General features: G+C 39.6%; 1 long non-coding RNA gene across 1 annotated transcript in view; it reads left to right on the top strand.

The window, feature by feature from the left end:
• The window catches only part of LOC125357395, a 117,234-nt gene extending 101,750 nt beyond the window's left edge, over positions 1–15,484 (top strand). Inside the window, exon 3 of the long non-coding RNA XR_007212146.1 lies at positions 15,300–15,484. This is a non-coding gene — a long non-coding RNA (uncharacterized LOC125357395). The remainder of the gene's footprint in view (positions 1–15,299) is intronic.
• Positions 15,485–26,909: the final 11,425 nt, after the last annotated feature.

Here is a 26,909-nt window from a genome sequence, read left to right as displayed (position 1 = left end):
AGATAGATTCCAGATGCTAGAAGTGGCAAGGAAATAGGTTTTTTTCTTAAGGTTTCCACAAGGAACACAACCTTGCAATACTGATACCAATGAAATAAATTTGTGTCGTTGTTTTGAGCTAAGTTTGTATATGTTGTTTTGAGTACTAAGTTTAGTATTTTATTACAGGAGCAGTAGGAAACTGGTACAGACTTTTTTTTTTTTTTTTTTTGCCAGTCCTGGGCCTTGGACTCGGCCTGAGCACTGTCCCTGGCTTCTTTTTGCTCAAGGCTAGCATTCTGCCACTTGAGCCACAGCGCCACTTCTGGCCATTTTCTATATATGTGGTGCTGGGGAATCGAACCCAGGGCCTCATGTATATGAGTGCTTGCACTCATAAGCACTCATAAGCACTATAAGAGTGCTTGCACTCTTGCCACTAGGCCATATTCCCAGCCCCTGGTACAGACTTTTAACTGCTTGCAGAGAATTCTCTGAATTTGCTTAATCATTATGTTCAAGAAAGAATAGGGTCCATTTTACTGTTAAGATATTGTGAGGGCTGGGGATATGGCCTAGTGGCAAGAGAGCTTGCCTCATATACATGAGGCCCTGGGTTCGATTCCCCAGCACCACATATACAGAAAACGGCCAGAAGTGGCGCTGTGGCTCAAGTGTCAGAGTGCTAGCCTTGAGCAAAAGGAAGCCAGGGATAGTGCTCAGGCCCTGAGTCCAAGGCCCAGGACTGGCCAAAAAAAAAAAAAAAAAAAGATATTGTGAAAAGCCAGGCACCAGTGGCTCACACCTGTAATCCTAGCTACTCAGGAGGCTGAGATCTGAGGATTCCGGTTCAAAGCCAGGAAAGTCCATGACACTCTCGTCTCCAATTAACTACCAGAAAACAAAGTGGTGCTGTGGCTCAAGTGGTAGAGTGCTAGCCTTGAGCTGAAGAGCTCAGGGACAGGGCCCAGGTACAGGGTTCAAGCCCCATAACTGACTGACCAAAAAAATAAAAGTGAAAAACAGTCCACCCAACTTCCTTCAATTGTAGTCTTCCCAGGAAAATATAATGTTTATCCCTCCTTCCGACTGTGGATTTTAGTTGATGGGAGGGTTCAAATTATAGGTGGTAAGGATCGTCTGTCCTCCGTTTGGTGCTGACCTTGCTTTGTGTGATTTGCTGTCTTTCATCTTTTCAAGATGGTCTATTTTGAAATGATGTGTTCAGTTGAACTAAAATTCATGAATGTGCTTCACTGGATACCAGTAAAGTGCAAATTGCTGGGTATTTTGCAAACGAGAACAGAGGCCACTCTCAGGCCTTTCCTTGGGGTCTCTGCTGGTTATGGCCCTGTGTTGAACAGCAGGATGGAGATTCAGAGGCATGGAGGGATACAAATGTGTCTCTTGTGCTTGGGGAAAAGGCACTTTCACATTTAAAAAATCTCAGGTAGCCTATAGAAACCCAGAAAATAGGCCTATGGTATAGTTGAATTTGCAAATTAGGCACAATAAGAAATTAGCAATACCTAATAATTATAGTAAGGGTTATCACAATTACAGTAATAAAAGTTATATGAATGATGTCTCGCTCAATATTTTATTGTATGTAGCTATCTTCTGCCTGTCTTCTTATGATGGTATGACATGATACAATGACTCTGTGAGGAGATGCAGTGAGGTAAATGACAGATATTCTGATGTAGCTTTAGGCTACAAGCACTGTGATACTTCATTAGTTGATCTGATAAAAATGGCTACTAAGTGGGCTACTAATGGGCAGATAGAGTGTGCAGTGTAGGTATGCTAGACAAAGGGATTCTCCTGTCCTGAGCAGGAAGGAGTGGGACCATGGATTTTATCATGCTACTCAGAATACACTACAACTTCAACCTGGGATTCTCCATTGAGTATGTCCAGTCTGCCAATGACCATTGGAATATGAAGCCTTGGAAAGTAAAACAGGATGGAGGAGGGGTATAGAAAGTAGCTTTAAAGCATTTACGTAACATTTGAAGGGAGAAATGTTTTATGGCGATTCTGGGCTAATTGCCAAAGGTATCTATCATCAGTAACTTCTCTGTATTGAGAGAGAGAAGCGGTTACTTCAGGCTGGGATGGTCAGAGAAATAGGTCTTGACCAAGTGCACAGGTATGAAGTTAAAAGGGGGAAAAAAGAGGGGTCTTTCCAGATAAAGAGGAAAGAGGGTAAATGGCTATATCCAATGCAGAAAAATCAGAGGCTGTGTGGAGATTAATGTATGCATACTCTGAGTGAAACAGAGAGAAAAGATGTCTGTTCTCCATAGCTTCAGTTTTGTAACAACTGCTGACAGTCTGCGCTCACAGCAGAAGGGCTTAAATACATGTATTGTGAAACATCAAATAGAACACAGTATACAGTTATACTGAGATAAAAGCTAGAAAAACACCAGCATTTCAAAGGCCAGTTCTTACATAATTTTTCTGACAGGGCTTTTTATATCAGACTTTTTTTTCTTTCTTATAGATGGAAATGTTGGCTTATCCCAAATAACTCTCAAATGGGAATTTCTCCATCAGAAAACAGCTATGTAATTATACTTGTCTCAGCTTCACTTCTGTGCACTTTGGTTTACTGGAAGGAGAAAGCTTCTAGTTGACGGAATGTCCCCCAAGCCTCTCCAACCCTAGGACAGAACTTCAGAATGTATCTCAGGAAAGTAGACAGTTGGATGCCAGTGGTATTACATTACACGGGGTTAGTGAGTGAAATGTGGCTGCATTTTACTTGTCTTTGGATAACTGGCTCCCAGTACACAGACATCATATAGCACCCAAAGTCCAAAGTACTTGCTCTTCTGTCTTTCTCCCTACAAATTGGGTTGGTTATATCTACTCTCAATGTTTCTAGAAATTTCAGCTCATGCTAGTAGAGAACAGAGATGACTCAGTGGGGTGCTACTATACCCAGAGGCACTTCCCCCAAAGTTGAGTTGGTCAGCTTCAGAGCTCTTCTTGGCCTTGCCCTGTTAGGAGGGCACAGATCAGTATTTTCCAAAGCCCACTGGAATGCAAGCCCATACCCAGAAGTTCTGCTTAAACTACTGAATACGTCCATTGTGAGTCTGTCTGTATATGTCTTTGCTGCCTGTGGGTGTTCTGTGAAAGGCCTGCTTGTATATACTGATTGAAAGGATTTGAATGCCCTGTGGCAGAGTTGTTGGTTCTGGGGAAGCAGGGATTAGAAGCAAGGTTTTCCAGAGTCTGACCCCAGTAGCTTAGAGACTTGCACCCAGGTGTTTGTGGGAAAAGATGGGAAGAGGTGAACAGGAGTAGCAAGAGAAGGAAAGTCTTGGAGGATGGGTGGGCACAAGCATGCAGGATGCCGTGGAAATAAGGGTGAAGAGGCAGGGGAGGACTAAGGCAGCTAGACCTGAGTAGCCATCTCGGTGGAGCTGGGTTTGTCCAGATTCTTCCCCTCCTCTCCCCCAGAGGCTTTGTGCTCCAATGCTTCAGGCTAGTGACTGTATCTTTCATTTCTTGTATTCTGATACTTCTTCTCTTAGGACCTAGGAGCCTGTGAGACATGGCTAATCTTTCAATGGTAATCATGTCATCGTCCATTGGCCTCATAATAGCTAAAGAACCACAGACTATTAAATTATTCAAGTCCAGGAAAAGTAGTCTCATGGGCTGGTGTCACTACTCAAGTCAGGTTGCCATATTCCTAATCACCTCTGCCACCAAATCTCTCCTTTCACTTTTTATTAGAGACTTCTTCCAGCTAGTAAGACAATTAAATGAAATTAAACAGAAAATTCAACTCAGTGTGACCGAGTTAATGGTAGCAAAAGTACTTGCTTTTGTTTCTGAAATCACATATTTAAAACTCAGGTGAACTCCGGGAAATCTATTTTCTTAGATTTAATGTTTGGGGCTGGGAGTAGAAAGTAGGCAAAATTAGTAAGTAGATTTGAGATCCACTGGCTTAGAAAGCTACAGACTACACATGAGCTGGATTTAAATGAAGTGAAAAGAACCTCTGAAATTTTCTTGATTGTTACTACATGGTAGGTCAGTTCCAAGGACTTTATGACTCTTTAATCCTCTACCAAAATTCTGAGGAAAATGCTACTGTTTCCATCTGAAAGATAGACTTAGGCACTCAGCTGGTGAGGAACTCTCTGGCCTCACAACTAGCTGGATGTCACATGAAGGCAACGTAGCTTCAGAACCTCTGCTCAACCACTGTGCTGCCTAGAGCCCCTGTTGTGGGAACTCAGACAGACTCATTCATTAACCTTGGCTCTACCAATTATTAGTTGTGTGACTTTGGGCATAGGAATCCATCTGTTTTAACAGGAGGGTGATAACACTTAGCTACTTCATGCATCTCTGATAGAAGAGTAACATTTATCACTAGGGTTGTTTGGGAAGTAAGAAGGCTCACTTCTGAGGAGAGGTGCAGACCAGCCAGGGATGACATTCAGCTGATGTCAGTTCATTGTATGTTGCTATAACACCATTCACGAGAGTGGTTCCATTTTGAAGAAAAGAGGTTGGTTCACCTCAATATTCTAGAGGCTAACAGTCCAAGATTGGGCAGTAACAGATGGCATCAGAGAGGAGGAAGAGTGACAGTGGCAGAGTGTGGAAGAGATGAAGAAGAGATGCCAGGTTTGATAATAACCTGTGGTGCCAGCCACTCATCCAGTCCCACGACCCTAACTGACTCTCGAGGGGTGGACATTAATTCCTTCTGAAGGCAGTGCCTTTAGGACCCAATCCCCTTCCGCAGTCCCTCCCCAGGCTCTGCCTATTAAAGATCATATTGCCTCTGTATACCCTCTGCTGGGAGACCAAGCTTCCTGAGAAGACGCAAACCCCTGCAGCCAGTATGCTATGGCACACTTGAATCCATGGTTAAAATACAGAGATACGTTCATAAGGCTGGCAGTTGGATGTGCTCAGCCTCCTCCAGTGAGTGGCCCCTATTGTGACAGGTACCCACTTCTCTCCGTGGGGACACCTGACCCAGGACAGGCCTCGGGGATGCTGCTCAAGGACTGAGACTGGTGAACATATGGTCACTCTGTCTCTATTTTGTTCAGGTTGTTAAACTACCACAATGTCACCGTCACAGGCAGAAGCACAAGGGCTGCCCTGTGGCTTTCAGCCAAGGACCCCAGTTGTTGGGTGATGGCCAGCCAAAGCAGGAAGCATGTGCCGGGCGTTTTGCCATCCTTTATGTGACAAGGGATCAAAGGGAGAGAGAGAGCAGACTAGAGGTTTCCCTCATTTTGCCCCCTCTCCTCTCTCTTTAGTCTCAGCCTTTGAGAACTGACTTGCTAAGAGACAGGCTAACATTTCTAGGCCCTTAGAAAGCTGGAAAGTATCTACAGTTATGAAAATATTATTCCAAAATGGATCCATGTCATATTATCTGAGAGAGAAGATCACCTTTCTCTAGGCATAAGTCAAATTACCTTGGGTCTCTGAACTCATTGTTTGCCCCTTCTTGAAAAACACCCCACCACAAATTCCATCGACCTGGGACTACCCAGCCACATTTACACTTGCTCTCAGTCTGCAGATGACTGGCTTTGATCTGACCTTTTGGAAATCTAGCTCCAGTTTCTCATGAGCTTGGTTATGAAGCCAGGAGATCTCTTAACAATCACCTCAGAGCTGCCTCTGGGAACCACAGTTGCGGCTACACTGAGTTTCAATCAAAGCCTCTTTATGGCCATTTGGGAGAAGACTTACAGACCTGGCAATTCAGCTACTGATTATTCAGGAACCATATTTACTATACCATTTTTGGAGAGCAATACCCAAATCCTTTTTTTCCTTTTCCATGGAAACACTGTACAACAAGTCCAGTAATCCCTCGTTATCCTCCACACCATCTTCTTCTGCATTCTCAAAAGTCCTATGATATAGCCCATTTTACTAAGGGAGAAGATGAAAGTTGGAGGCATTGATTTCTTTATTTATTGATGACATGTAAATAGGCTTTCTATCAAATAGTAGGCCTGTAACTAAATTGCTTGGAACTAGGAAGTAGAGCTCACTTTGAAATAATAACTTTGTTACCAAACAGAAGGTGGGTTAACCTTATCAAATCCCCAATAAATTGGAACTCTAAAAAAAAATTAGAGATGGGCAAATTTCTATGTTAAGGTTCTACATACATTGGGAAAACCAGTTCCATGTCTCAATTGATGTTAATCATGAAAAGAATATCCTGATTAAATCAACTAAAATTCAGAATAGTGATTCAGACAGCTACGTTCTGTCTATAGTTCTCAAACGAGAAAGCATCTTCTGAGTTCTGTAAATAATCTCATGATGGCCAGCTGCCTTCATCGCATCAAGGATGATGATGAAGAGCGTCAGAGGCCTAGTGACACTCTTGTTACACAGAGCTTCCACAACAGATACGACAGAAACCGAAGGACAATCGCAGTCAGCTTGTCCGTCACTGTAACAACGTCAAGGGAATAATCAGCTTTAAAAGAGAAAAGGTTTCTTTTCTCTCAGGGTTTTGGAAGCGTCCGTCCAGGGCCACTTGTTTCTCTTCTCTTTTGGGCCTGTGGTGAGGCAATCTCATCATGGCAGGAGCTTGTGGTTGAGGAAGGAATGATGGAGAAAGAAGAGAGCAGATTTCTATGCTTCTCATAGAAGGGGCATGTCTTCAATGACCTGAAGACTCCCTTCAGGCTCCACCTCTTAAACATTCTTCCACTTGCCAAGAGCACCATGCTGAGGACAAAGCCTTTAACCACACGGGGCTTGGGGAGATATTATGTGTAGAGCTGGGAGCAGTGAATTCTACTGTAATCCCAGCTATGTAGGAGTTGAAGGGAGGAAGATTGAGGTCTCAGGCTGACCCTAGGCAAAAAGAAAGACCCTATCTGAAAAGCAACAAAGACAAAAAGGGTTCCGGTGAGGTGCAAGTAATAGGGTCCTTGTGGATCAAGGCACTGAATTCACATTCCAGTATTATCCTCCTTCCCCCAAAGAAGCAAAATATAGTAACTTAATTAGAAAGTATGGGTTTCAGAAATTATTTATCTTTAGTTTTAGTTAAAGTTATTTAATATGAGTTTATATAATTTAAAATTTTAATTATGACTATGCTTAATAATTAGCTCACAAAAATTCTTAAATTTAGCAACTCACTTTCCAAACTGGAATGAGGCCAAGCCAGAACACTACTGCTATAGTCCCTGAAGGGTTGAATAGGGTGGAGATCATATTAAGGGGTAATTTCTGAAACTGTTTAAGCTAGGGCCCTTTCTTCAGGGAGTATTTTATAGCATTTGTGCTCTATAGAGAACACCTCTAAAACTGTTGATCTGGGCCAGCTTGAGCATTTCCTTTCTCTCATATTCCTTTCTTTCTAAAGCTTCTATGGTTTCCTTGACTACTTATTGGGAAGTTAGCACATGGCACTTCCACTAACTTCAACTCAGTAAATATTCATTGGGTTCCTGTTATGTACAAAACTCTGTGCTTATAGTACAGAGAATTCTAGATGATTGAGCCTGAGGTCCTGCTAAGTCTTGGGGGAACCAGCTGTAGGAGAAATAGAGAAGTAACTCCATTGGAAGGCGGCATATGGTGAAGACCATTGGAGAGGTACAGGTAATAGCTTTTCACATTCAGTTGTCCTTATTACAATGGGACAATGGGAGACACTCAAGTCCAAAGAGAGCCAGAGACTCAGCCTCTTTCCTGGGACCAAAAGAAATCTAGACGGGGGTGGGGGGGGGTGCGGGGTGGTAGTGTGGGTCTCCCCACCTATGGCTAGGTATGGTGGCTTGAACCTGTTTCCTGGGTATGGAGAAAGCACAATGGCTGGTGCCACTCAGTGACACAGGAATGCACAAGTAGGAAGACTCTAGCCTAAGGCAGCCTGGGCCCAAAGTGAGAACCTACCTTGAAAATCACCAAGGCAAAAAGTAGCTCAGCAGAAAGAGTGCCTACTTAGCAAGTACAAGCTCCTGAATTCAAGCCCTAGTATAGCCCCAAATATATGTGTGTGTGTGTGTGTGTGTGTGTGTGTTACATACACTTGGAAGAAAATGTACAGATATCACGTAGCCAAATATAGAGCTTCTAGAAGCTGAAGTTTGGGAATCTCTGATTTTTTTTTTCAATGAGGTACAAATGGAATTTTCTTTATTCACATCATGCCATCAAAAACTGTATATAGAATTCCTAATTCATCTTCATAGATGGGTTGGTCAACTGAGGTCTCACAGTGAGTTAATGTAGCTACAAATAGAGCCTTGAGTCCCAGTTGATGTCTGTCACCCCTGGAAGGTTCATCTACTCTTTGAGACACAGCATGGAAGTAACAGTCTCATGTCTCAGTCATTATTGAGGTCTTTTACATGACTCCTGACAGGAACAATCCCTACCAACAACTATAATGGGCCCACTGTGGACTCATTCCTTTTACTTGTACTTTTATGGACTGTCTTAGTCCATTCCAGCTGCTACAACAAAATGTCCAACCCTGTGTAATTTATAACGAACAGGATCTGAGAATTGGGAATACATGCTGTGACCCTACATGAAGAAGGGACAAAAGGGCAAGAGAGGATTCCCTCTAACCTTAGTCAATAGAGTGCTAATCTCATTCATGACTTAATGATCTCTCACAGGTCATACTTCTTAATATCCATGTGGAGATTAAGTTTCAATATGAATTGTGGGGAGACAAACATTAGCACGATGGAATAGGAATTGTGACCATCGGCCAGTCATCTACATGACCTGACAACCCTTGAAATCTGACAATTCTAGTGACCTTCTATTTAGAATTGCATAATGCCTCATGAAGTTAAAATTCAGCATCACATTCTTGAAAGAGGCCTGGAAACCACAGGATGAAGGAATAGAAAGATGGGTTTGGAATCCTCAGACCCACGGAAGCTGTGCTCCTGATGTCTGGAAGCAAGGACGGGGCAATGGAATTCACAGAACTTCCGAAAAGGGAGCCTATGGCAGCACCCCCCCCCCCCCCGCCATTTCCAGGTCTGATTTATATTCTGTTCAAACAAAATAGCTTGCTTCCCAAGAGCCACTTTGGCTTAATTTTACCAGAGATGCAATTCCTGATCCAAAGCAAAGAGTTTGCTCAGTGTTCAAAAGTCTTCTGTGGCACAGTGTTTTCTAGCAGCCTAAGATATCTAGAGAACCCTGAGATGTCTTCAGGAAAGAAGAAACCCCAAAAATATTCCCAGTGGGGCCAAGGGCAGCACAATCCATCAACTTCACCAAATCATGATGAAATCCAAACTTGGCAGATAGAAGTTTGGTTAATTTTCAATTTTTTTTTAAGAATGAATTTTTGATTATCCATGCTTTTGAAGCACTTTATTCTTGTTTTCATTAATGTAATAATCCCATTCTGGAGAGTTGATCTTTTATCCATCTATCTGTGCAGAGACTTCAGTTTTCTTGAGGAGAGAGAAATTGCCTCATTTTATTTTGAAAGCCAAGTGCAATGCCTGTATAAATTAGGCACTATGTCTAAAGACTAAAGGCATAGATCAATGACTAATATTCTGGTTATGTACTTACAAGATACCTTGTAAGAATGAATATACCATTCATCAGTGTGAAGATTCAGAGGTGTGTAATGTGAAGTGCCCTGTTAGAAGGCAAAATATGTATCAGTGTATTTAGATTTGAACAAATCAAGAGCAATTTTCTGTTCTAATGATTTATTATCTATACTCCTGGTCTCTAAGGCAACTGGGATGTAGGAAAAATATGTGTTTACAATTTTATTCCGAAAGCTCTTAGGAAAATTAGCTGTCACAGAAAAAGGTCAGATTAAAATATTTTGTTGTTGTTGTTGTTGCTCACAAGACTTTTCTACAAGTCAGGAGATCACCTGAACTCTTACCCATCTTAAACCATGGAGTCCAGTAACCTTTTACTGACGTTATATTTTTTTATTTCAAAATAACTTAATGAACAAAGTTGACAGTACCAATTATATCTCCCATTTGATTATTCCCACTACTGGTTTCTGTAGTGATAACTTAAAAGGATAATTTATGCACTAATGGCATGTTTGCAGAACTGTGTGCCCAAAGAGATTTATATTTCAGTTAAGAGATAAAACAGTATTTTTAAGCCTAAGGAGAGAAATGGAATCTTTTTGCTTTTTTAGATAATTTTTTTTGTTTTATATTGGTGCTAATAAGTTATGGCTTTGTGAAAGTAAATATATATGTATATATATATGCATTATTAGAGTATAGTCATTGGATGAATAGATTTCTTAGTGCTATTTCCATACAGGTATATAATATTCTTTAATAAGATTCACCCATCTATTATTTTTTTCTTAATTCTACCACATCCTCACAGAAATGCTTGTGAATTGATGAGTTTTTTTAGGAATAGATTTTCAGAGAATTGTTATAATTTTTAGAGAGTTGGAAATAAGGGTTAGTTATTTCTAGCAGAGAAAGAATGCCTGGTGTAAATGAGCAGTTTCCCCTACTCTGAATATCTACATATGCACTGCTTACTTCTCAAGGAAATTTGGGGATAAGAATACAGGCATGCGCAGCAATAGATACTTGTCACACAGCACCAAAGCAATGCTATTAGGACTCCCAACATCAGACAAAATCAAGATCACAGTCAACAGGGGCAGATGCTTTTATTTCTTAGCTCTGTGATGACAGCACTTAGGAAAAGACTATGCAAGGTTCAGTCTCTGAGGATTTAAAAAATCAGGTTTTGAGGATTTAAAGCCGAGAAGGTTGTGGCTTAGAAAACAATAGGGAGAAGAAAGACCTTCTTCAAGGAATTCAACTAGCTGACCTTCACTCTCAAGTCTTGGGGTGCCTTGAAAAATGAGTGAACACTCTGAGTAGTAGCCCTTGAATTCCAGGAGAGGCCATAGCTCCACCTAATAGGAGATGATGACCTTGGGTATGACGGGCACATGAATGTGATGAAATTCTGTTTTGCTAAGAGTCTGGTCTTCTCCTTCACTGGAAAACCATACTTCCAGATTGCCAAAACGATAACCATTTCACAATCAGGATTATTTCCCAGAGCCCGAGACACTATTAAGTTAATAATAATAAGCTGGAGGTAGAGGGAAGAGCTTCCAGAGCTGTGTCTAGCTGAGAACTGGGAAAACATGCCTCCCTATTACAGTCACAGAAAGTCACCAACAATAGTGGGAACATGAGTGGGTTTCTTATAAGTGAAGAGGTCTAGCCAGACTACCCATTACTTGTATGGGGTATTATGCCGGTGGCCAAACTGTCAACATTGCTGGAAATGGAATTAACTGTTATTGACCTGCCTGAGCTATTTTTCCTTTTTTGGTGAATATGAAATCTACAAGAGAGTGTTAGTGGTGTTATTGATGATAGCAAAAGCACTTTGGCTAACAATATTTTAAGGATTTAGTTATTTATTTTCTAACAACTACTGGTGTAGAGATTTAGGCAAGAACTTAGGTTAGCACTTTAGTTTAGCTGAATGCAAGTGTGCTTCCCTTCTTTAAAGTCCTGCACATGGAGAAAAAAAGAAGAGAAAGCTTTCAATTTTTTTGCAGGCTCCAAGTATGGGACAAGTGGTAGAGAATCTGCACAACAAGTTTAAGGCCCTAAGTTCAATTCCCAGAACTGTAAAAACAAGTTCCCCTTTTCTAACTACTGAAGCATCCTATTACCCATATTTTTTGGTGATTGGAATAGATCAAATTAGCATAATTCTAACATAGAATTTTATTAGTATACATGAGTAGTACAAGGGGATTTCATTGTGGCAATTCTACAAATGCACACAGTGTACTTTGAATAGATTTACACCATCTATTACATTCCCTTGTCCCTTTTCCCCTTTCCCTTCTCAAACAGTATTTAGTGCATTTTATAACATTATCACCATTTATCTTTTTTTTTTTTTTTTTTTTTGCCAGTCCTGGGCCTTGGACTCAGGGCCTGAGCACTGTCCCTGGCTTCTTCCCGCTCAAGGCTAGCACTCTACCACTTGAGCCACAGAGCCACTACTGGCCGTTTTCTGTATATATGGTGCTGGGCAATTGAACCGAGGGCTTCATGTATAAGAGGCAAGCACTCTTGCCACTAGGCCATATCCCCAGCCCATCATTTATCTTTATTTCTACCATATATCTATCTCTCTGTAATGTATTAACTTTGGTATTGACCTACAGAAGTCTAAACCTAAAATATGTTTGCCACTATAGCCTCTCAAACACGGCTGGTACCTGCTCAAGCTTTGTTGAAGAAAATAATTTAGATTTTGGATTCTACAAATGCAAGTGTCTAGTTCAAAGTTGTTAGGTTGGAAAGCTATTCAGTTATTCCAGTGGTTCAACCCTTATTCAAATCCCTTTTGGAATTCTCTTATTGGAATTCTTGTCTTAGACTAAGGCATGTGGTTTAGAAGGATTTATTGGAGGCAAACTCTGGTTTTGTGAGAAGAATCTGCTATTTAGAAAATGCAAAAGGCATCTGGAGCCTAGTCTGGTAAATAAGTTGAGTAATCTAATTTTTTAATCTCATTCATATGTGATTAGAAACCAAGGAGACTAATTTTCTGATGTATTTTGTAAACTGTATGTGAGGGCAATTCCAAAATAGAAATTCCACAGATGTTTTGGAGAAGGTTAGAATCACTGGAATAAATGCATAATCTAGATGAGCAGCCACCTTAATGGAAGTCTACTTCTTTCTAAAACCAATCTTGTTCCGTTTTGTTTCTAAAAGAATCTGAAAGTCCAAGTTGTCCTAATTTCATATTTGTCAACAGGTTGCTTGGAGCCTAGCATCAATAGACTGGAGTCTCTTTCTTTGGTCACCTGGGCCACTGACCCTGGCTGCTAGGCTGAATTTGAGTTTGTGTCATCCTTGTCAGTCCCTCCGGAGAGTGGAGAGCTTACTTTACTGTTAGTACCTTAACTTCTCTCACCAATCACCTTTCTGCTGGAATTTAGTAATGAGCTTCTGCATTACCTAATAACTTCCTACATGCTGTGCTGAGAATAGGTTGAAGCTGGGCAAAAAATGCTGATATACTTAAAAATAAAGAACCCAAATAACCATATAAACAAACCTCAGGGAATTTTAACCAAGACATTGCTGCCAAATACATCTCCAGCCAGTCAAAATGCTGAATCTTTTATTTTGAAAAGCAACTCTATTTTATTCCCTGTAATGCTTGTCAATACACCACTATCATAATGAGTTTAACCCTTCATTAAAAAAGAAGATAGAAGAGACCATTTTCACAAGACCTATTAGCATGCACAGAGACAGAGATTCTCAACTGATCACAAATGTTAGGTCAGGGGCAATTGTAGTTCATGAGTAGGAATAAAAATTACCTAGATTGTGGTTCCGCAAAAACTGCTGGTTTCCATTAAGTTCTTTCCCAGAAAAGCAAAAGATGAGCTGAAAAATAAAGAAAAACTAACTCTGGTTGTTTGATTGTAGCCCAGCCAATTTTTCTTCTTTCTTCTTTCCTTTAATGATCATTTTATTGGGCATACTTTCCTTAGATGGAAGGCAGAGTCAAGGAACCCAACAATTCAGGCAAGAGGGTCATTACAATCTGTATTTTAAACATATTTTATAAAAATGGTATGTATATGCCATCTTTGACCATTCTTGAAAATCAAAACCAGAAGAAAGCAAAAAGTACCATATCTTCCTCATTCTTAAGCACTGTTAAAATGTTCATGGGGGCTGGGGTTATGGCCTAGTGGCAAGAATGCCTGCCTCATATACTTGAGGCCCTGGGTTCGATTCCCCAGCACCACATATACAGAAAATGGCCAGAAGTGGCGCTGTGGCTCAAGTGGCAGAGTGCTAGCCTTGAGCAAAAAGAAGCCAGGGACAGTGCTCAGGCCCTGAGTCCAAGCCCCAGGACTGGCAAAACAAACAAACAAACAAACCCCCCCCCCCACAAAATGTTCATGTATTTCCTTCTCAGTTTCTTGAACTACATTATCTGCATTATATATTTTAAGATGAAATTAGGAGTTACATATGTATATTTTGACTTTGTTACTTTTGCATATCATGAACAGTTTCTCATGTTAATAGTCTTTAAAAAGGATACTATTTTTGGAAAAAATTAAATTATGTTTAAGTGGTTCTACAAAGGGGTTTCAATTCAACATATCACTTTATGAGTATACTTTTTTTTTTTTTTGCCAGTCCTGGGGCTTGAACTCAAGGCCTGGGTGCTGTCACCAGAGTCTCTTTGTGCACTCTATCTCTTGAGCCACAGCTCCACTTCTGGCTTTTTCTGAATAGTTTGTTGGAGGTTAAGAATTTCATGGACTTTCTTGCTCAGGCTGGCTTTGAACTGCAATCCTCAGATCTCAGCTTCTTTTTTTTTTTTTTTGGCCAGTCCTGGGCCTCGGACTCAGGGCCTGAGCACTGTCCCTGGCTTCTTCTTGCTCAAGGCTAGCACTCTGCCACTTGAGCCACAGCGCCACTTCTGGCCGTTTTCTGTATATGTGGTGCTGGGGAATCGAACCCAGGGCCTCATGTATACAAGGCAAGCACTCTTGCCACTAGGCCATATCCCCAGCCCAAATCTCAGCTTCTTGAGAGCTAGGATTATAGGTAGTATAATCCTGGCAGTATAATGCATCTTGATTAGTGAAAAACATTATTTTTAAAGACTGCATGATAGCCAACTAGAGGCATGGGACATAACTTTGTTGCTGAAATTCCTATTGATCGCCACTCATCTCCATTGTAGATAGTCATCTACAATGAATATCTTCCTTGATAATGTTTTATGTACTGTTACAACTATTTACTTGCTGTACATTTTGAGAAGTAGAATTCCCAGGGCAAGTAGACTATTTTCATGTCCTTAATTTATATAGGTTTGATTAAAAATAAGTAATGCCTCTACTACTCTAGTGATAAATACAGTAATAGTTATCTCTCTCCCACTGACTTTAAAACAAATGATACACTTAAATTTTAGTATCATCTCTGTTGAACACCTCCTCATAAAACTCAATATGAGTACAGGTTCACAGCGATGAATTTTATCTCTGACTTCATTTTTTGCCGGAGAAGCATGTAGAATTTGTTAATAAGACAATATATAGCTTGTGTATATGTACATGTATGTACGTACATATTATTATATATATAATGTGCACATATATTATCTATCTATCTAAATATGTTTGAAGAGACTGACAAAGCTGGCTTTCGTTCTTTCAGGTATCTTCATAGGTTATTTCAATTACACATTATCAACCAGAAAAGTTGGACAATTTGTTTTTGTTTTTGCAGGTAGTCTGGGACAACAGACTCAACCTGCAATACTCAGGTAGAGGTCACAAAATTTGAACTCAAGATGCATTAACATTATGTTATTCCATGGTGGTACGTTAGCAAGAAGACTGGGCTGCAGCAGCCTTTCTGCGCCATGAGGGCTGCAATAAAGAAGAGACTTCAAAGCAAAGGCAGAGGTGGGAGTAAAGGTATGGAGGAAAGCAGAGACGACAGACCATGAGGTAGCCAGGGGAAGGTAGAGAAAATGAGACAGAGGAGCAGATTGTAGTTTTTCAGAGTTTGGATTTCCTCTGTATACATTGCACATTTTATGACCTTCTCCTTTCAGAAAGTTCTTTTCATTGCAGCTAAGATGAGCTTCTCTTAACAGCAACTCAATCATTTAAGGAAACACCTTAATTTACTTGAAAGAGAACAACGAGCCAAACCCCAAGTCAATAGACGGAAGCAAATAATTAAAATCAAATCAGAATTAAATCAATTAGAGACTAAAAAAAAAAAAAAACCCATCGAAAGAATCAACAAAACAAAGATTTGGTTCTTTGAAAAAAATCAACAAGATAGACAGACCCCTAGCAAACCTGACCAAAAAACGAAGGCAGCACACTCAAATAAACAAGATAAGAGATGAATCAGGTAAAATCACCACAGAAACAACCAAAATTCAGACTATAATAAGGGACTATTTTGCAAACCTTTATGCCAACAAATTCAAGAACTTGGAAGAAATGGATGATTTTCTAGAAAAAATTCATATCCCCAAACTCAACCATGAAGATTTAAACCTTCTAACAGTCCCATATCCAGTATTGAAATAGAAACGGCTATAAGTGCTCTCCCATCCAAGAAAAGCCCAGGTCCAGACGGATTCACTGCAGAATTCTACAAGGCCTTCAAAGCAGAACTCACACCAATATTTCTCAGACTCTTCAATGAAATTGAAAGAGAGTGTTCACTACCAGACACTTTCTATGAAGCCAGTATAACCTTCATCCCTAAACCAGGCAGGGACTCATCACGGAAAGAAGACTATAGACCGATTTCCCTAATGAACATAGACGCAAAAATTCTCAACAAAATTCTGGCCAATAGACTTCAACAGGTCATCAAAAATATCATACACCACGATCAAACTGGATTCATCCCAGGGATGCACAGTTGGTTCAATATACACAAGTCAATTAATGCAATCCACCACATCAACTGGAGCAAGGTAAAGAACCACATGGGTATATCACTCGATGCGGAGAAAGCGTTTGATAAAATCCAGCACCCATTTATGCTAAAAGCTCTGGAAAAATTGGGATTCCAGGGAACATTCCTGAATATAATCAAGGCAGTTTATGACAAACCAACAGCAAGCATAACTCTAAATGGTGAAAAACTAAAGCCATTCCCTTTAAAATCAGGAACAAGACAGGGATGTCCACTCTCTCCCCTTCTCTTCAACATAGTACTAGAATTCCTAGCCAGAGCAATTAGGCAAGAAGAAAATATAAAGGGGATCCAAATAGGAAATGATGTAGTTAAACTTTCTCTCCTTGCAGATGACATGATCCTATACCTAAAGAACCCCATAGACTCTACCCCCAAGCTACTAGAGCTCATCCAAAACTTTGGCAAAGTTGCAGGATATAAAATAAACCCTCAAAAATCAACGGCCTTTCTCTATGCTAACGACCCAAAGACCGAGGCTGAAATCAGGAAAACAACTCCTTTTGCAATAGCCTCAAAAAACATAAAGTACCTAGGAATAACCTTAACCAAAGAAGTGAAAGACCTCTACGATGAGAACTTTAAAACATGAAAAATGAAATTAAGGCAGAACTAAGGAAATGGAAAAACCTCCCAGGCTCCTGGATTGGGAGGATTAATATAATCAAAATGGCAATATTGCCAAAGGCTATCTATAAATTCAATGCAATACCCATTAATATACCAACACCATTCTTTAATGAAATAGAGGAAGCAATCCAGAAATTCATATGGAACAATAAAAGACCTAGAATAGCAAAAACAATCCTAAGCAGAAAGAACGGTGCTGGAGGAATTACAATACCCAACTTCAAGCTGTATTATAAAGCTATAGTAATAAAAACAGCTTGGTATTGGCACCGGAACAGGCCTGAAGACCAATGGAACAGAACTGAAGACCCAGAAATGAACCCACAGAACTACGCCTACTTAATCTTTGATAAAGGAGCTAAAACAATAGTCTGGAAGAAAGATAGCCTCTTTAACAAATGGTGCTGGCAAAGCTGGTTCAACACATGCAACAAACTAAAACTAGATCCTTATATATCACCCTGCACCAAAATCAACTCCAAATGGATCAAAGACCTAGAAATCAAAACAGACACCATGAAAACACTAATCGAAGGAGTAGGAGAAACACTTGGGCTCCTTGGCACAGGACGCAACTTTCTTAACAAAGACCCAGAAAGGCTACAAATCAAAGAAAGGTTAGACAAATGGGATTGCATCAAACTGCAGAGTTTCTGCACGGCAAAGGACATAGCTCGCAAGATAAACATAAAGCCCACAGACTGGGAGAAGATCTTTACTGGCCATTCAACGGACAAAGGCCTCATATCTAAAATATATGCAGAACTAAAAAAATTACCTTCCTCCAAAACAAAACCGCAGAGAACCAATAGCCCCCTCATCAAGTGGGCTAGAGACTTACAAAGAGACTTCTCTGATGAGGAAATGAGAATGGCCAAGAGACATATGAAAAAGTGCTCTACATCACTGGCCATAAAAGAAATGCAAATTGGGCTGGGGATATGGCCTAGTGGCAAGAGTGCTTGCCTCGTATACATGAGGCCCTGGGTTCAATTACCCAGCACCATATATACAGAAAATGGCCAGAAGTGGCGCTGTGGCTCAAGTGGCAGAGTGCTAGCCTTGAGCAAAAGGAAGCCAGGGACAGTGCTCAGGCCCTGAGTTCAAGCCCCAGGACTGGCAAAAAAAGAAAAAAGAAAAAAAGAAAAGAAAAGAAATGCAAATCAAAACAACATTGAGATTCCATCTCACCCCAGTAAGAATGTCCTATATCAAGAAAACTAACAATAACAACTGTTGGAGGGGATGTGGCCAAAAGGGAACCCTACTTCATTGTTGGTGGGAATGTAAACTGGTTCAGCCACTCTGGCAAGCAGTATGGAGATTCCTCAGAAGGCTAAACATAGAACTCCCCTATGACCCAGCAGCCCCACTTTTGGGTATCTATCCAAAGGACCACAAACATAATCACACTAAACCCACCAGCACAACAATGTTCATCACAGCACAATTTGTCATAACTAGAATCTGGAACCAACCCAGATGCCCCTCAGTAGATGAATGGATCAGGAAAATGTGGTACATATACACAATGGAATTTTATGCCTCTATCAGAAAGAATGACATTGCCCCATTTGTAAGGAAATGGAAGGACCTGGAAAAAGTTATACTAAGTGAAGTGAGCCAGACCCAAAGAAACATGGACTCTTTGGTCTCCCTTATAGGGAATAATTAGCACAGGTTTAGGCAAGTCACAGCAGAAGATCACAAGAGCCCAATAGCTATACCCTTATGATCACATATGATAATACTAAGTGAAATGAACTCCATGTTATGGAAACGATTGCTGTAACTACTTTCAATGTGCCATATGTAACTGTAGCCTCTATTATTGATGATCTTCTTGTATCACCTTCCTGTGGTTGTACCTACACTTTCTCTGTATCTTATCTGAGTATATTGGAAACCGGGTATACTGGTATTAGAACTAGGAAATTGAAAGGGAATACCAAAATCGAGAGACACAGGGTAAAAAAAGAAACAACTACAAAAGCAATACTTGCAAAACTGTTTGGTGTAAATGAACTGAACAACTCATGGGGGGGGGAGGGAAAGGGGGAGGGGGTAGGGGGTGGATGAGGGACGAGGTAACAAACAGTACAAGAAATGTATCCAATGCCTAATGTCTGAAACTGTAACCTCTCTGTAATTCAGTTTGATAATAATATATATAATAAAAACACACTATACATAAATGCTATTTAAAATAGCTTTGTTGAAATAATATAAAATTGGAAACAAATCAAGTGCCCAACTTACTAAAGGACTAATAACCTATAGTAAATTAATAAACTATGCAGCCAAAAAAGTTAAAAAAAATGAGCTTCTCTTTCTTATGACTAAGTTGCACAACTGAAACAGCCGGTGGATGGCAATCCATCTTCCTAGCACAGCAATTACAACAAGCACGTGCTATTTGCTTATATAGCTGAGGGCTTGGTCAATATATTTTTTAAATAAAGAAACATTAAAATAAGAATATGTAACTACTGAATTACCCGCTTTGAAAGGCCATGGTTCCTCCTCCCTCTTATGGGTAAATCATATTGGTCAAACCACATGCTGACTTGGGAACTTGTTCCCACGGAATGACTCAGTTGAGATACAAAAATGAAAAATCCCCCTCAAAAAAAAACAAAAAACCCAAATGCCTCTCCATTGTTCTGGAGAATAGAAAAAGGATCTATTTACGCTTCTCAGATTGTACAAACAAAAAGAAGTCTCTTCCCCCAGACCTGGCTTCAATATATTTAAAACAATGTAACTATTTGTATCTCCCATTCTCCCCTCCCTCCTGCCCTGGGAAGTGAGTTGTGATAAACTACACACTGGATCCAGCATGATTTTTAGCCTGATGGTGGGTGGGAATAAAATAAATGCTTATTATGTATTCCAAGGTTAGAGGGTAGGGACAGAGTTCTCCGTGGTTTCCCGAGGAAAGTCTCAGTACATGGAAGAGTATGGCTTGGGACTGGGCAGCTGAGACCCACTCTTGAAGGATGTCAGCCTCTGCTCATTACTACCTAGATGGTGATTGTACAGAGCAAAGGCAAGACAGTAGAACTTGGAATGCCTTGTTTATAGGCTAGTCCCCTCTTATCTGTATTTTTTACTGCCCCCTATTTCAGTGATATATTATCAACCAGAAATCAACAACATTTAAGTTAAGTTGTAAGTTGCGAAGCTTGAAATAGGCGTATGAAATCGAGCATATTCATGTCCAGCCCAGGACATGAATTGTCTCTTTGTTCAATATGTCGGCACTGTGTGTACTGTCCTCCTGTTAATCATTTAGTAGCTATCTTGGTTGTCAGATTAATTGCCGTGGTAGACACATACGCACATACATACATGTCCATATATACTTATAAACACACATACACATCACTGTGGATAGTAGCAATGTCTGTCTACCTACCTACCTACCAACCTCTATTCCTCCTTGGGTACTATCCACGGTTTTTAGGCACCACTCAATGTCTTAGAACATATTCTCTATGAGTATGGGTGATAACCCTGTTTAGGAATGTAGCGGAGAAGACATAAGGAACCGACCAAGGTTATACACAGAATCCGTTGTTTCTCTTTTATCTTTTTCCCAGCTGAAGTGCTGGACCACTCCCATCCTGTGATACAGTGCCAATGCCATGTAGCTCACTAACTTACGTGATCAGATAAGGCTGGGCCACTCAGACCCCTGTCTACCGGGCCTGCCATCTTGACAGCTGCTTTTAAGATGGTGTATAATTATGTGGCTGGCATGGCTGTGGCATTTTAAGGGGACTACATTGTAAGTGTCCTGTCAGATCTTTCCATAAACTCCACACAGTATCTCTTCTAACTTTCTAGACCTTCAGTACCGTAAGCTGCTAGATCAAGGCTGCCTGAACTACAGTCTGGAAATGTTATAGTATCCTTTTCTTCTTTGGGACTCCTTCAAATCTGACAACTATCCATATCTTCTAGGAAATGAGTGGAGCAGTATTGGAAAGGAGAGAACACATTACTTACGGAATCCAAAGGTAAGAGCTGTGTGTTGTGTTTCCTTCATATTGGGGGGGGGGGGGAGGTACAGCTTTGGAGTTTAATTACTATACAGCATGGAAAAAATTAGAATTTGATTGTTTGACTATATAAGAGCGACAGAGTTTTCTCTAAGTAAGTAACTAAAGTAAGAAAAAAGGTATTAAAGCCATAAATAATTTCTCAGCATGTGGATGTGAGGTTTATGGGAAGGCATACCAAAGTACTTGAAGAGAGAAATCCTTATTTTTATTTTCCTGGGAGGGATCTATCCTCCTCCTTCTCCTTTATTTACTGTCTTGGCAATGTTGAGAGTCTCTAATTTACCTTTGACTTTTTGTCTTAATCCCATTACCACCCTCTACTGTATAAGCAGCTAGAGAAGGGTGTGAAGTCTAGGTCTTATCGCCTCATTTTTTTCCTTCCCAGTTGCTGCCCTTTTAAGTTCTCATCTTGGCTGAATCTCTCAAAAGCTAAAAGAAAGAAAAAAGGCGAAAGGAATAATTTCTCTAAGCTCTATAGGTTGGGGGTGGGCAGGGTGAAGCAGGGGTAGAGTGGGGTGTGGCCGTTTCATACTTGAGCCCTTCTTGCTGAGTGTCACTCACACCATGTAGGGTCTTCTAGGAGCTATTGGACGGTCTCTTCACCATGCTCAAACCAACCATGGCCTCTGCCGCACAGGTGAATTTGTTTATGAAAGCCTGAGAGGTATTTGTGGCTCTCCTCTAACTATCAAGGTGGAACTTACTCAACTTCTTGCCTTAGGAGAGAAGAGAATATATCCAGAAAAGTTGGTATATTCAGATGATTGCTGTCATTGTAAGACCACTATGTTGTCTCTTCTTTACCTCCTCCTCCTTTAGGACTACATTATACAGAAACAAAAGTAGTGATTGTTCTTGGTTTGTTTTTACATAGTCTAAGCTAGCAATAGAGGGCCTTGAAGTACTTTTTATTTACCAACCCCTGCTTGTCTTGTCAGAAACAATTGAAACTCCTTCACTCATAGTTTCAAGATGTTTATAAAGTCTTTTTTTAATTTTAGATTTTTAAAAATATTCCAAGAATAATCTCCATCTCTCTCACATCTTCCAGCCAAGTTGTCCAATGCCTTTTCTGAATTTATGATTCCGTGCATTAATTCCCCCCCTCTGGGTTAGCCTTGTGTGCATAAATGATTTTAGATATGATAAAACAGATGACAAAGAGTACAGAACTTTATGACTGAAAAGTCATAAAAATGTTGCAATCTGGGTGGAGCAGGGAACTGGAGAGAGTGTGGGTATGCAGAAAAATGTTCTGAAAGTATTTCAGTGCGTGATTGGGTAAGCAGACAGAGCTCAAGGTTAAGCCAGGGCTCTGCTTGTTAGCCTGTGGCTCACGTAGTGGCTGCTTGGGGGGCAGTAGCCAGTGCAATGGCAAGGTCTGTAAGGTGTTCTACTAGGTTGCTGTGGACAGCCAGAAAATCCAGCATTGAAAAGCTGAAGGCAATATTGGTATTGCTATATAAGGTATGTATTGGTAAGAGTCATATGGATACATTAAGTTTTATCATTGTGTGAGTTTGAGTAAGCTTACGTTGATTTTAAGATATACATGACATTAAAAGAATCAGATTTACTCTAGTTTAAAGTTTTTAGAGCTGTATTATTTGACTCAATCCTGGGAAAGGATGTAATTCTTAAATCTGTTGAGTATACTTGTCAGTCACTGGAAGTGGGAAATCCTGATGTGTTCAAGGCATAAGGATAGTATGAAAAGCGTAAGGAAGCTTTATTCATTATTTAACAGAGAAGAATTTAGTTTTTTTATGATTTAACTTACATATTCATTAGGGAACATGGAAATGATTCTATATCTGGATGGTTGCTAAATTTCTAAATACAAAAAGTCCATTTGCAAACGAAATGGCAGCATTTATGAAAACAGAGATTCCTAGTGTACAGCTTTATAGGTTGTAACAGCCTTTGTTTTTGGATGCAGAAACTCTGAGACTTGAAAAACCTCAACTGGTGATTCCCATCATACACTGACACATGGGGCAGCTTCAATACTTGAGAGGGAAAAGGCTCAGGAAACTCGGAATTCACGTGTTAACTTTGAACATCCCGCCCAACGTCCAGTTGAGCATCCTCTTCTGTCTATGCGATCTTACTTTGCTCCTTTCCCAGGGGGACATCGCTGGGCAGCGGGTGTCAGCCTTGAGTTTTCTTTCCCACTTGGCTTCCTAGAGAGGAATTTGTTGTAAACATCTCTAGTTTCTTTCTAACTGCTTTACCTCGTTTGTTGGCATTTTAACTTCGCTTTCTCTTACAACTATTCCCAGCATAAAGTTAAGTTGTCCCGAGTTGCTTAGGGTTCATCAAAAGGTGTCCAGAAGTCAATTTACACATTAGGAAACAACACAAGAAGAGGAGTTATTTTTTTTCCATAAATGGGTCACACTGCCTTTTGTCTCTATGGCTTTTTCTTCCTTGTCTGACTCCTTGTTTTGTTTCTCAAAATCTCTTTTCTGAGACTGCTTTAAGGGATTTCTTTTTTAGGACCTCATTTCTCTCCTTTCCAACAGGATTGAGGCTTGTTCATATAACTGGTGTCCCTGTCTGCTATTCCATTCTATGATGTGACAGCTGTTACTCATTCATTTCACTGTGGATGGAACTGTTAGAATATTTTCAGTCTTTTAATTTCTTATGGACAATCGGTATTATAAATAATGTTACGCTTGTCTCCTGGGTACATGGACAACATTTTTGCAATGTTTATATCTAGGAGAAGAATTGATGGGTCAACTCTAATAAGTCATTTAAATTTGTATTTCTCTAATTACAAGTGAGTTGGATATCTCTTAATGTTATTAATATTTGGTTTTCTTTTTTGTGAAATATTCATTCATTGTCCATTTTCCATTGAGTTTTTACTTTTAGTAGATTTTTGTCTTGGCATACAGATTATTAATTCATAATTCTTTTTCTCTTTTCCTTTTTACATTTAATAGTCATTCTTTATAATTTGTCTTCCTAAGCCTTTGTCAGTTTCATTTGGAACAAGTAACTTCTCCCAGTTGATGGCATGTGCTTTTCATTCTTTAAATGAACAGAAATCACCTGAATGTAATTTATTTTGTTATTACTTTCACTTTTTATATTGTGTTTAATGGCTCTGTGTCTTAGTGTTAAATGTGCTGTTCTCTATTAATCTGAAATAGCTTTAATATTATAGATAAGATGAATGATAAAAATATTCTGGAGACCTCTAGTACACCCTACATTCACGTTCATGTACTCTTTACGTTTTGCTCTCATTTGCTTTTTGCATTCTTGTTCTTTCCTTCTTTGCCCTTCCCTTTCTCTCTTGAAGCATTTAGACGTAAGATATAAATTGTGGCCTTTTACCATCAAATATGTAAGAGTATATAATCCTAAAATCAGGGATATTCTCCTAAAAGTACAAACAATTTTCTTTCCCCATTAAACTCTTGATCCATCAGGAATTAATTCTGAGTACATTATTGGTAGATATTCAATATGCTTTTTGTAGAGATAACAAAGTCTGACTCTACTTGTGAACAACCTTTTCTCTACAGTGTTACTTTCTATCAAATAAGAAGTTTCCATAAGCTTCCATTTCTGAGGCTGAACTCTTCAGTTTACCCCACTGGTTTTTGTCTGTTCGTCCTTCCTATTAAAACAATGCTACAGTACTGTGGTAAACCTTACAGGGGAAGCTCCGAACTCTTTGTCTTCTTCAGTAATGCTTTAACTATCACATGCACTTTGCCTTTCTATATAAGTAAATTCACTTTAATTTTTTTTGTAAACTTCCAAAATTATTTGGAAATTTTGACTGGAAATTTAATAAATCTATACATCATTTGCATGGGAACTTTGTGAAATTGAACCTTCTGACTTATGAAATTAGCATGTTCTTCCATTTATGTATTTTTAAATCTTTTAAAACACATTTATAGACTTCTTTGCAGAATTTCATTGCACATCCTGTTTGGATATATTCCTAAGCATTTTCTCTGTTTCTTGTTTCTATAAGTGGTACTTTCTTAAAATTTGAAAAGCTTGTTAAGTAATATTATGGCTATATGAATTTCCTTCTCCGTGTGGCTTTTTCCCCTCTGTAAACTTCACTTCAATTTTTTTAGTGTTTGATTAGAAATTTTATCCTATATATCTAATTAAAAATATGATACTAATCAAGATTACATACTATATATTTGTATATTTAAATAACCCTACTAATCCAATATTTAATCATTAGGTATGATACTAATCAGTATTATATATTTGAATACTTTCAAGTAATCCAAATATATTTCTATGTTTTACCTTCAGTCACCTCTCAATTGACTTATGGGTTATGATCCCAGGTATTTATTTCTATATTTATTTTCTGTCTTTCAAGTCCTAAGATTGTTCATTGATTCACTTTGAATTTCATAGTCCTGAAGTCTATGGGCTTTTAGTAGTCTTGACTTGAAGGATATAAAAACCATTTTAAAAGTCAAATTTGTGAAACTACTGCTCTTTCTCAGAACTCTTTGCCTCAGATAAACTTCCCCTTGATGGGTACTGATCACACAACACCTCCTCTTTTACCCTTTCCTGTTTTCATACCCTGATGCATAGTGTTGTTTTTCTAATGAAGCAACTCTGGGGGAATTTTCTGGAACCCCCAAAAACTTGCTTTAAAAAACAAAAGTTCATGAAATATTTCCCTTCTTACTGGGATTCCACGAATTTCTCTGGTTCCCTTTTCCCGTCCCTGTGGCTGAAGCCTTGAGACGTTACTGGCAAATAAAGTACTTGGGTAAGGCATGCGTTATCTGATACGTAAAAACAAAAAAGGCTGGGTAGAGAGTGAAACGTGGGCTTTACTTGTCAGAGTGCATTCTGTGTGCTTCCTGAGTAAACATGTCAGAAAAATCCCTTAATCAGGCCAGCTCAGCACAAAAAGGGCCAAGTCAAAGCTTAAGATAAGACAGAATTATGAGTACTCTTTCAAAAAAGAAAGCTCTGTTTCTGAAACAAATTTCTGCAAGGTTAGAGGGACTGAATTCTTTGTCATGGCAGCCCTCCTGGAAGTGGAGAATTATTTGGTTTCTGACCAGGGACAAGGAGAAGGGACTTGACTTCTAGCTGAGAAAACCTCCAACCTCAAGGAGGAGTTAAGACTTTTCTCTGCCCCATTCCAAAGGATGCTTCATTAGAGAATATTGATTTGGGGGCTAACTTAAAGTTTATAGCATGCTAAATTCCTAACAGAAGTTAGTGGAGGTCACCGATGCATGTGCTCAGGTGAGGAGATAACACCCAGGCTTGAAGGCTTAGACAGCATGGTTTTCCTTTAGAAGTCCCAGGGGCCAGGTCGACATTTTAGTATGAGATCAAGTCATAATGTGGCTGATGGAGGAAGAAGACTGGCAAGATGAAGTTAATATGTGCACAAGGAATTTTGTTTGCAAAATCTGCACTCAGAATGATCTTTCAGAATCAATAAAATGGACTTTACAAAGATAAGCAACCATCTCTGTATGTTTGATGGTAGGGAATTTCTTCTCTCTCTCTCTATGCAACAGTTTTTTTTTCCCCTTTGAAAACTCATTGCGTGTTAAATACCTTCAATTCTCAACCTCTGAGCATGGGATATTCTGTTTCATCACCGAGTGTTTTGAGTGGTTTTTTTTCCCCATTTTTTCCTTTATTGTCAAAGTGTGGTACAGAGGGG

Source organism: Perognathus longimembris, chromosome 9 (assembly GCF_023159225.1).
Source record: "Perognathus longimembris pacificus isolate PPM17 chromosome 9, ASM2315922v1, whole genome shotgun sequence".
Taxonomy (NCBI): Eukaryota; Metazoa; Chordata; class Mammalia; order Rodentia; family Heteromyidae; genus Perognathus; species Perognathus longimembris.
The sequence above is the reverse complement of the archived record's forward strand: the minus strand, read 5'-3'. Positions and strand labels throughout refer to the sequence as shown.